We start from the raw sequence: 11,014 nt of genomic DNA, 5'->3' as shown, positions 1-11,014 counted from the left end.
TGACTGTCTAAACCAAGTCCCACAGTGTAAGCACCTGATTAGAAAAAGACTTTGTGTTCTGTTTAGAAACCCTACAGTACAGAAAGAGACCATTTGGCCCATCAAGTCTGCAGCAACCACAATCTCACCCAGGCCCAAACCCCATATCCGTACATATTTTACCCACTAATCCTCTAACCTATACATCTACAGTCAATTTAGCATAGCCAATCAACCTAACTGCACACCTTTGGACTGTGGGAGGAAACCAGAGCACCCAGAGGAAACCCACGCAGACACAAGGAGAATGTGCAAACTTCACACAGGCAGTGACCTAAGCCAGGAATCGAACCCAGGTCCCTGGAGCTGTGAAGCAGCAGTGCTAATCACTGTGCTATCGTGCCGCTGTGAATGGTCTCTTGACAGTGTAAATACTGTCAAGACACTGGGATATCAATTCCTGGGAACTTTTAAAACATTTCCCACAGTCTAGGCATTTAAAAGGTCTCTCGTTAGTGTGAAGACACTAGTGTGTCAGTAGCGTGGACGACTGAGTGAATCCCTTCCCATACTGGGAGCAGGTGAATGATCCCTCCCCAGTGTGACTCTGCTGGTGTGCAGCGAGTTGAGATGATCCCCTAAACTGAGTCTCACAGTGAGAGACACTGAATGGTCTCTCGTCAGTGTGAACATGCTGATGGAACATCAGTTCCTGGAAGCTTTCATAGCATTGAAATGGCTGGTTCCCAGCGTGAATGCGCTGGTGTCTCAGAAGGATGGATAACTGAGTGAATCCCTTCCCACATACGGGACAGGTAAATGGCCTCTCCCCGGCGTGAACTTGCTGGTGTCTCAGCAGGTAAGACGACCAAGTGAATCCTTTCCTACACACAGAGCAGTCATATAGCCTCTTCCCAGTGTGAACCCGTTTGTGTCTCAGCAGGTTAGATGAATTACTGAATCTCTTCCCGCACTCAGGGCAGGGAAACGGTCTCTCCCTGGTGTGACCTCATTTGTGTGTGAGCAGGTCAGTTGAATTAATGAATCTCTTCCCACTGGCAGCAGGTGAATGGCTTCTCTACAGTGTGAATTCGCAGGTGTGTCTGCAGGTGGACAGACTGAGTGAATCGCTTCTCACACTTGGAGCAGGTGAATGGTCTCTCCCCAGTGTGGGTGCGCCGATGAGTCTCTAGTTGAACTGGATAATTAAATCCCTTCCCACAGTCTCCACAATGCCACACTTTTCCACACTCTGACTGCACATATCCTTTGACAGCCCAAAGATCAGATGAATCCTCATCTACACACTGAACACAAGTATGGTTTCTCCCCACTGTGAACGGCGCTTGTTCTTTCCATGTTCAAAATCCGATGATATTCAGACCATGATAAATTGGGTGATTCTGTCAGATCTTGATGTCATGTTGGATTTCAGTTTCCCTACTGCAAATCATCCCCTTCTAATATCCTGTGCAATAGGTTTAAAACAAAAAAGTGAGTGACAGAAAAGCCAGAAAAACACAAAGGCAGATTGTGAAATTGAGATAAATGAATCTGGTAACTTGTGGAGCTGGCACTGGGAAAAAGTGACTATGAAAACTGCCGGATTGTTGTCAAAACACTGGTTTGCGAATGTCCATCAGAAGAGGGAACCTGCCACCCAGTCTAAACCTATCATCAACACGCTGGCTTCTATGGAAGGAGGAAGAAAAATGAGTTATGGAGATGTCTGCAATTCAACATGAAATTTAACAGAACCTCCCTCAACGCAGTTCCCTCAGAACCTCCCATGGCACGGTAGCATAGTGCTTAACTTCACAGGGTTCGATTCCCAGCTGGGTCACTGTGTGGAGTTTACACATTCTCCTTGTGTCTGCATGGGTTTCCTCCGGGTGCTCCGGTTTCCTCCCACAGTCCAGAGATGTGCGGGTTAGGTTGATTGGCCATGCTAAAATTTCCCCTTACTGTACTGAGATGCGTGAATTAGTGGGTAGAATATGTAGGGATATTGGGGTAGGGCCTGGGCGGGATTGTGGTCAGGGCCAAATGGCCTCTTTCTCCACTGTAGGGTTTAGATGATTTCTATGAATGTTTGTTCCTTTTATACTGAAAATCAGATGATTTTCTGGTCACAAATCCAACTGAATCATGAATGTGCTTCAGGGAAGAGAACCTGCCACACAGCCTGGACCGTCACAAGACCTCTATGGATGGAGAGGGAGAGAGAGAGAGAGTTGGGCATAGTAGTAAAATCAGGAAATAGATTTTATGTACCTAAAACTCAGACTCCACTGCCTAGAAGTACCAGAGTAACAGCTAGATGAACAACAATATTTCCAAGCCACACACCCCCCTGATGTGTCTAACATTCAGCACTTGATGAACAGATATATCCTCCATTTAAATGTTGGGAAGTTTGAAGCCATTGTCTTCAGTCAATGGCTACTCTCTACCCATCAAATACTTCCCTCTCCTGGGAATGAGAGAGAAGCAATAAAAAACATAAAGGCAGGATGTGAAATTGAGCTAATTGAATTTGGTAAGTGATGGCACAGGCACCAGGAGAAAGTGACCTGCTGGGTTGTTGCAAAAATTCAACTGGTTCACTAATGTCCTTCAGGAAAGCGAACCTGGCCAGTGTGCATAAAAAAAAATTCCAGAAGAATCTCCCAAATCCTCACCCTCCAACACCTAGAAGGACCTAGAAGCAGAAATACACAATCACCACATCAACGTTTCCCTTCAAGTTACACACCAACCTGACTTATCAGGTATCCAGTACTGGATCACAGACACGTCCTCCATTTAAATTATCTTCAGTCCCCACTAAAAGGTCAACTCCCTAGCCATCAATACCATCCACCTCTCATGCAACTTTGAGGATGATCCAGACCATTCACAATGTTGGTGTCATATTTCACCCCAAGCTGAGCTTTTGACTACAGATCATTAAAAAACTGCCTTCCACCTCAGCAACCCTGTCTAATTTCACTACTGCCTCAGCTCATCTGCTGCTGAAACTGATCCTTTCTTTTGTTACCTCGCAAAATTCGTAGCTGCCCATATAAAGATGGTATCATTCAAAATCCTGCTTCCCGTTCCTCACTCGGACTAAGTCTCATTTATCCAACACCCCTGTACTCACTGAACGACACAGGCTTTTGATTAAGCAATACTTCAATGTTAATATTATCATTATTTCGAATCTTTCAATGACCTCTCACTACCCTGAAAATACCATCCAACCTATACACCTCTGAAATAACTGAGCTCATCAATTCTGGTCTGTTGAGTTTCTCTGATTTTAACCAACTGCCCAGCTCTGAAATCACTCTCCAGATCTCCCTGCCTCTCTCATTCTTTCAGATTATCCTTAAAAACCCAACTCTTTGACCAAGCATTTGACCTTCTGCCCTGATATCTCAGTGTGAAATACATAATTTTATGAAATTTATATAAACTTGTTGTTAATCATCATATACCATCACTGAGTGAAAATCTTGTAACTCCTTACCAAACAGCATTGTGGGAGCGCCTTCACCACAATGACTGCAATGGTTCAGGAAGAAGGCCCGCCAACACCTGATCACCAGACAACTGGAGATTAACAATATCTGCTACTCTTATTACTCACCCAAATCCCAAGAATGATGTCAATAAAAGGTTTGCAGTAAAAGACATGGTACAAATGCACTTAAATTGAATGGCCAGTGTCAATTTAGGAACCTGATCTCCCCCAGAGTCTCCCTCGCTTGACAGTCTTACTGCTGAGCCCAACTGGATGCAAAGTACTTGGAGTTAAACCCAACAACCTCTCCATCAGCTCCACTCCGGCTCAAACTGAGATAACGACAAAAAATATGTATGTATCACCCACTCTAATTCAAACTGGCACTTGGCTGTTGTTCTGGACCTGGTTCTATAAAACAGTTAAACAAGAGCGAAATCCTGAGAGGTTGTGTCGCTGGCTAATAGAGAAAAAGCTAACAGGAGAGTCAGCATCTATCGAGTGAGAAACAGAGTTGAGCTCTCAGTCCACCACTCTACCTTCTGAATTCAAGGAAACACCCAGCAACAATGACTGAAAAACAGGGAGCGAAACTCCCACAAAGTATTTTCTGCAATGAAAAGAATTATTTTAAATCTGTTGGTTTTCCAATTGAAGGTTGGTTCTTGCAATCTGCAACAATTGCATAGTTTGAAATAAAGGGCAAAGATTGTAATAATCTATGAATAACATGGATAAATAGAAAATTAAATTCATAATTGTGAAATAAGAAGGGTATATCTGTGAATTGAGATAAAACCTATTCTACCATTGTCTGGGTTTGTGAACGGGTCAATATTATGGAACAATAAGTCACTCTCCTGCGCTTGTGCACCCAGACCAGGGCCGAGACTAACAACAATCCCACATCCAGAGTCACCAAGACCTCCAGCCTGGAACTGGGAGAGGAAGAAGCAGGAATAATGAAGAGAAACCAAATAACCGAACACTCACGACAAACTGCAATCCACCTCCATTATCAGGAGAGTGAGACAGAGTTTAGAAACACTCACCAACACGACTCCAGTGAAACATCCACGAGGAAAAGGAAGGAGCAGTGGCTGTGCCTGCTTTGATCTGCTCCCAGATCTGTCCCTCAAACCACCCCAACCCTGCCCACTTCACAGCTCAACCTCCCAGCTTGCAGCTTCCTGCGTCTTAAGCCAGCCCTGCTCAGGTGTGGAACAGTCCGAGGTGAGTGGATTGAGTAACCAGAGGAGTGGGAGAGGGGGTGACCTCCCGCCCTGTGCTGTGTCCCAAATGGTTCGTTCCTCCTCTCCTCAAAAGCCATCTAAGCACCGCAGAGTGGCAGATAATGGTCCTGAGTGAGACTCACTGACCTGTACAAGTAGATTACCCCTACCACCTCATTCACTGAATTTTTTTTCTCTCTGTCACCCTTTCTTTTACAAAGCCTTATCTAATCCTGGGAAAATGCCGGGACATGGAGAATGGCATGTAGAAGGTTCGAGATAAATTGTTCCTTCAGGGGTCCAAAATAGAACCGACCTGCCGAGCAGCCTATTTCTATGCTGTAACCACCCCGGCACCTTTAACCATCAGCAGCTTTCTGCTTGTCTGGGTTTGGTTTAGATTGATGTGGACCTCTGCAAGACATGCCAGATCATCGACATGAATGACATCATCTCACATGAAAACACCATCCACCAGGTACACGGTACATATTCTTGCAACTTGGCCAATGTTGTCTACCTGATACGCTGCAGGAAAGGATGTCCCGAAGCATGGTACATTGGGAAGACCATGCAGACGCTACAATAACGGATGAATGAACATTGCTCGACAACCACCAGGCACCTGTTGGCGAACACTTCAGTGGTCACAGGCATTCGGCCTCTGATCTTCGGGTAAGCATTCTCCAAGTCGGCCTTCATGACACACGACAGTGCAGAGTCGCTGAGCAGAGACTGATAGCCAAGTTCCGCACACATGAGGGCGGCCTCAACCAGGATCTTGGGTTCATGTTGCACTATCTGTAACCCCCGCGACTTGCCTGAACTTGCAACATCTGACTTACTGTCCTGTCTAGAGACAATACACATCTCTTTAACCTATGCTTAATGCTATCTCCACTCATACTGTCTGCACCTTTAAGATTTGAGTAGCAGGTTAGTTGTAAAGACTTGCATTCTAGTCAGTATTCTGTAAACTGTGTGCGCCTTTATATGCTCTTCTCTGATCAGAACTTTCCCCACACCTGGTAAAGGAACAGCGTTTCCGAAACCTTGTGGGTTTACGATCAAATAAACTGGTTGGACTTTAACCTGGTGTTGTGAGACTTCTTACTGTATTTGGTATAGATTTACAGGATTCCAGGATTGGGCGGCACGGTAGCACAGTGGTTAGCACTGCTGCTTCACAGCTCCAGGGTCCTGGGTTGGATTCCCGACTCGAGTCACTGTCTGTGTGGAGTTTGCGCGTTCTCCTCGTGTCTGCGTGGGTTTCCTCCGGGTGCTCCGGTTTCCTCCCACAGTCCAAAGATGTGCAGGTTAGGTTGATTGGCCGTGCTAAGACATTGCCCCTTAGTGTCCAAGGATGCATAGGTTAGAGGGATTAGTGGGTATAATATGTAGGGATATTGGGGTAGGGCATGGGTGGGATTGTGTTCGGTGCAGACTCGATGGGCCGAAGGGCCTCTTTCTGCACTGTAGGGTTCTATGATTCTAAGCTTCAAACTTGTTTTAACTGACTACTGCAAATCTGAAAACGTTTGTCCTGCACACCAGGACAGCTTCATTTGTTTAAATTCAGAACATCAAATGCAGCAACTATTCTCAATTAAAGGAGTTTCGATTTATAATCTGCATGTGCATCTTTTTATTATTATTCATTCGTGAAACATGGATGTCGCTGGCTGTCCAGTATTTACTGCATATCCCTAGTTTCCGAGGGCAGTTGAGAGTTAACCACATTGCTGTGACTCTGGAGTGACATATACATCACAGGATATTAGTGAACCAAATGCTTTTTTCTACCCCCCCAACAATCGACAATGGTTTCATGGTCATCAGTAGAATCCTAATTACAGATTTTGTTTTAGTGAATTCAAATTCCACCAGCTGCCGTGGCGGGATCCAACATGGGTCCTCAGAACTGAAACTGTGAATATAATGTCCCCAGCAGGTCAGATCTGAAGAGAGAAACGCAAGTAAAGGTGACCTTTCATCTGGGAACTGATAGAAATGTAAAAAGCAAAATTCTGCGGATCTGGAATCTGAAACAAAAACAGAAAACGCTGGAAAATATCAGCAGGTCTGACAGCATCCGTAGGGAGAGAACAGAGCCAACATTTCGAGTCTGGATGATCTTTTGTTAGAGCTAAAAGCAAAAAAAAGAATTAAACATTCACACTGTGAAGATGGGGGAGTTGGGGGGGTGCTGTAATGGGACAACAGGAATGTAAATGAGGATGAAGGCGGCTGAGAGAGGTGCCCATAAGTGATCAGAATGTATGACTGGCACAACGGAGGAACATATGGTTAAGGCAACTGGAAGTAGGGGGAGGGGGTTATGAAGTCCACCTCGTGTCCAACGAGGGGCATACACGCGATGGGTCGTACTGGGGCTGCTCTTGGTTGTTCGAGGTTGGCCTAGTGCTTCATGTCGTTAGTGTGTGCCTAAACTGGACCAGATACCGGGCAAGACGACAGCTCAGTGACTATCGCTGATTGCTGTGCAGACACATGGATTTGGACCGGTGTCTGTGGGAGTTTGCGCATTCTCCCCGTGCTTGCGCGGGTTTTCTCCGGGTGCTCCAGTTTCCTCCCACACCCAAAGATGTGCTGTTAGGCTGATTGGCAGGAATAAATTGTCCCTAAATCAGTTTTCCTCAATCTGGATGGCCATAAAACATTAGACAAGGGTCGTGGGTGGAGAGGGGGACTGGTGGTGCTGAGATGGCAGCGCGGGCTCGTTGGGCCGCAGGGCCTGTTTCCCGGGCTGTTTTTGTTCTTTGTTCTTTATCCCCTGCCCTTAAGTGGGCCTACCGTCTCCCTGACTACCCTCTTGCTCTTTATATATGTATAAAAAGCCTTGGGGTTTTCCTTAATCCTGCTGACCAAGAAGTTTTAGTGACCCCTTTTAGCCCTCCTTACTCTTTGCTTAAGTTTCTTTCTACTGTCCTTGTATTCCACACTTGCTTCATGTTTACCCAGCCTTCTACCCTTGACAAATCCTTCCTTTTTCTCCTTGACTAGGCTCACAATATCTCTCATTATCCAAGGTTCTCAAAACTTGCCAAAATTATCCTTAATCCTTACATTAATGTGTTGATCCTGAATCCCTATGAACTTACGCTTGAAAGTATCCCATGTGCCAAATGTTGATTTGCCCTCACACATCTTCTCCCAATCTACATTCTGCCTTAACTGTTACGCTTCTCGTGTTGAAACAAATGTACTACAGTCCACCAGACCCTCTGATTATCAACCACACCCTGCCTGCTCTTTCTCTGAGTCTTACTGGCCCTACTCACTGGTTCCTCTTCAGTTGATTCACCTTTGCTTTTGTTCCCGCTCTCCCCTGCCAAACTAGTTTAAATCCTCCTACATGACACTAGCAAACCTCCCGGACAGAATATTTATGGCTTTTCAGTTTAGGTGCAACCCATCCTTCCTGTACAGGTCCCACCTGCCCCAAAAGAGACCCCAACGGTCCAGATATCTGAAACCCTCCCTCCTAGCTGTTTAGCCACGTGTTAAGCTGCACTATCTTCCCATTCCTAGCTTCACTGGCATGTGGCACAAAACTTAATCCTGAGATTACAACCCTAGAGATCCTGCTTTTTAACTTTCTACCAGACTCCCTAAACTGCTGCTGCAGGACCTCATCACTCTTCGGACCTATGTTATGAACAGACTGGGAATAGAGAGATTCAACCGGATGGTCTCGTTAGGAACACATGATCGGTGCAGGCTTGGAGAGCTGAAGGGCCTTTTCCTGTGCTGTATTGTTATTTGAGTACCAATATGTACCATTACTTCATGCTGTTCACCCTCTCCCTTCAGAATGCTTTCTGCCCATTCAAAGACATCCTGGACCCTGGCATCAGGGAGACAACATACCATCCTAGAGTCTCTTTCATGTTCACAGAAGTGCCTATCTGCACCCCTAACTATAAAGTCCCCTATAACTATTCCTCTAGTACTCTTTGTCCATCCCTGCTTAACAACAGAGCCAGTCATGGTGCTCTGGTCAATTGCTCTGTTTGCTGCTGCTGTTATCCCGATAGGCCAACCCCCCGCAACAGTATCCAAAACAATACACTTGTTAGAGAGGGGGACAATCATAGGGGATTCCTGCACTGACTGCCTGCCCCTTCTAGCGGTCACCCATCTACCTGCCTGCACCTTGGGTGTGACCATCTCTCTAAATCTCCTATTTATGATTCTTTCTGCCACCTTCATGCTCTTAAGTGCATCCAACTGCTGCTTCAGCCTATCCATGTGGTCTGTAAGGAGTTGCAATTGGGTGCACTTCTTGTAGATGTAGTCATCTGAAACGTTGGAAGCATTGCAGATCTTCCACAGCTCATACATACAACACTGATACTTGTAGCACCAATTAAATTGTTTAAGAAAATTTATAAAACTCTTACCTTCAGTTTTACCTTCTCACAGAGGCCTTTTTTTTAACAGCATCTGGTCTCTGTTAGATGCTATAAATAACTGGAGGGATTCTTCCACTTCCCACTTCTTCACAGATGTTGCTGGTCCAACTTCTCCCAGAGTGCACCACTGAAGTCTCTCAACCGCCTCTGCCATATGCTGGACACCTTCAGTCTGTCCACATATTAGAATCATAGAATCCCTACAGTGCAGAAGGAGGCCATTTGGCCCATTGAGTCTACACTGACCACAATCTCACCCAGGCAATATTCCCATAACCCTTCATGTTTACCCTACTAATCCAGTGACACGAAGGGCCAATTTAGCATGGCCAATCCATCTAGTCTGCACATCTTTCAGACTGAGGGGGGGAGGGCAGCCAGAGTACCCAGAGGAAATCTACAGAGACACAGGGAGAACGTGCAAACTCCACACAGACAATGACCTAAGGCCGGAATTGAACCCAGGTCCCTGCTGCTGTGAGACAGCAGTGCTAACTACTGTGCTATCGTGCCTCCCCTAATTATTAATGAGGTTTGACAATGGCGTCGTTTCCCCCAGCATTCCCTGCGGCAGTGAAAGTCCCCTGGAGCGACAGCAGGAGAGCGCTGCGCAGACGCAGTGCTGGACGGTGTGGGGCATGCGCCGTGTCAGTGATGACGATGGGCAGAGCGAGTATGTGGAAACGTGGCGGGAGTGATGGAGCCGGCAGCAGGATGCGGCAGGGTGTGTGAACACCAGGTGAAGGTATTAGAGGCTGCAGGTGCCGGGTTTGCCTCTCCGGGGATTTTAACCGGGAACAGACGCCGGTTATCGGACGCCATTTTGGATCAGCGGGGAGCAGGGCGCATGCGTGACCCTATTTGTGACGTCAGAGTGGGCGGAGTGCCGCTTGGTTCCCAACTGGGTCCCAGTACCCGGGAGCAGGCTTTTCAGCCAGTCCCAGGAATGTTCACAACCAGACGTATCTTCAGGGGGAGAATGTAACTGATCCACAGATTTTGGTGACTTTCAGCCTCATTCATGCTGCTAATCTTTGATTTGATTTTGATTCATTATTATCACATGAATTAATATACAGTCAAAAGTATTGTTTCCTGCACACTACACAAACAAGCATACTGTTCATAGAGGAGGAAAGGAGAGAGTGCAGAATGTAGTGTTATTGTCATAGCTAGGGTGGAGAGAAAGATCAACTTAGCACCGAGGTAGGTCTATTCAAAGGTCTGATGGCAGCAGGGAAGATGCTGTTTTTCAGTTGGTTGGTACACGATCTCAGACTTTTGTATCTTTGTTCTGACAGAAGGTGGTGGAAGAGATTATGCGAAGGGTGCATGGGATGATTAGTTATGCCAGTTGCTTTTCCAAAGCAGTGGGAAGTGTAGATGGATGGAAGGCTGGTTTGCATGATGGATTGGGTGACATTAATGACCTTTTGTAGTTTCTTGCGGTCTTGGGCAGAGCAGAAGCCATACCAAGCTGTGATACAACCAGAAATAATGCTTTCTAAGATGCATCTGTAAATGTTGAGAATTGTGGTTGACATGTCAAATTTCCTTAGTCTTCTAGGCTGAGGGACTTGAGGTTGTTTTCGTTAGAGAGAAGAAGGTTAAGAGGTGACCTAATTGAGGCATACAAGATGATCAGAGGATTAGATAGGGTGGACAGCGAGAGCCTTTTTCCTTGGATGGTGATGGCTAACACGAGGGGACATACCTTTAAATTGAGAGATGATAAATATAGGACGGATGTCAGAGGTAGGTTCTTTACTCAGAGGGTAGTAAGGGCGTGGAATGCCCTGCCTGCAGCAGTAGTGGACTCGTCAACTTTAAGGGCATTCAAATGGTCATTGGATAGGCAT

The sequence above is a fragment of the Carcharhinus amblyrhynchos genome, unplaced genomic scaffold, assembly GCF_965287045.1.
Source record: "Carcharhinus amblyrhynchos unplaced genomic scaffold, sCarAmb.v2.hapA scaffold_39, whole genome shotgun sequence".
Lineage (NCBI taxonomy): Eukaryota > Metazoa > Chordata > Chondrichthyes > Carcharhiniformes > Carcharhinidae > Carcharhinus > Carcharhinus amblyrhynchos.
This window is presented reverse-complemented; position numbering follows the sequence as displayed.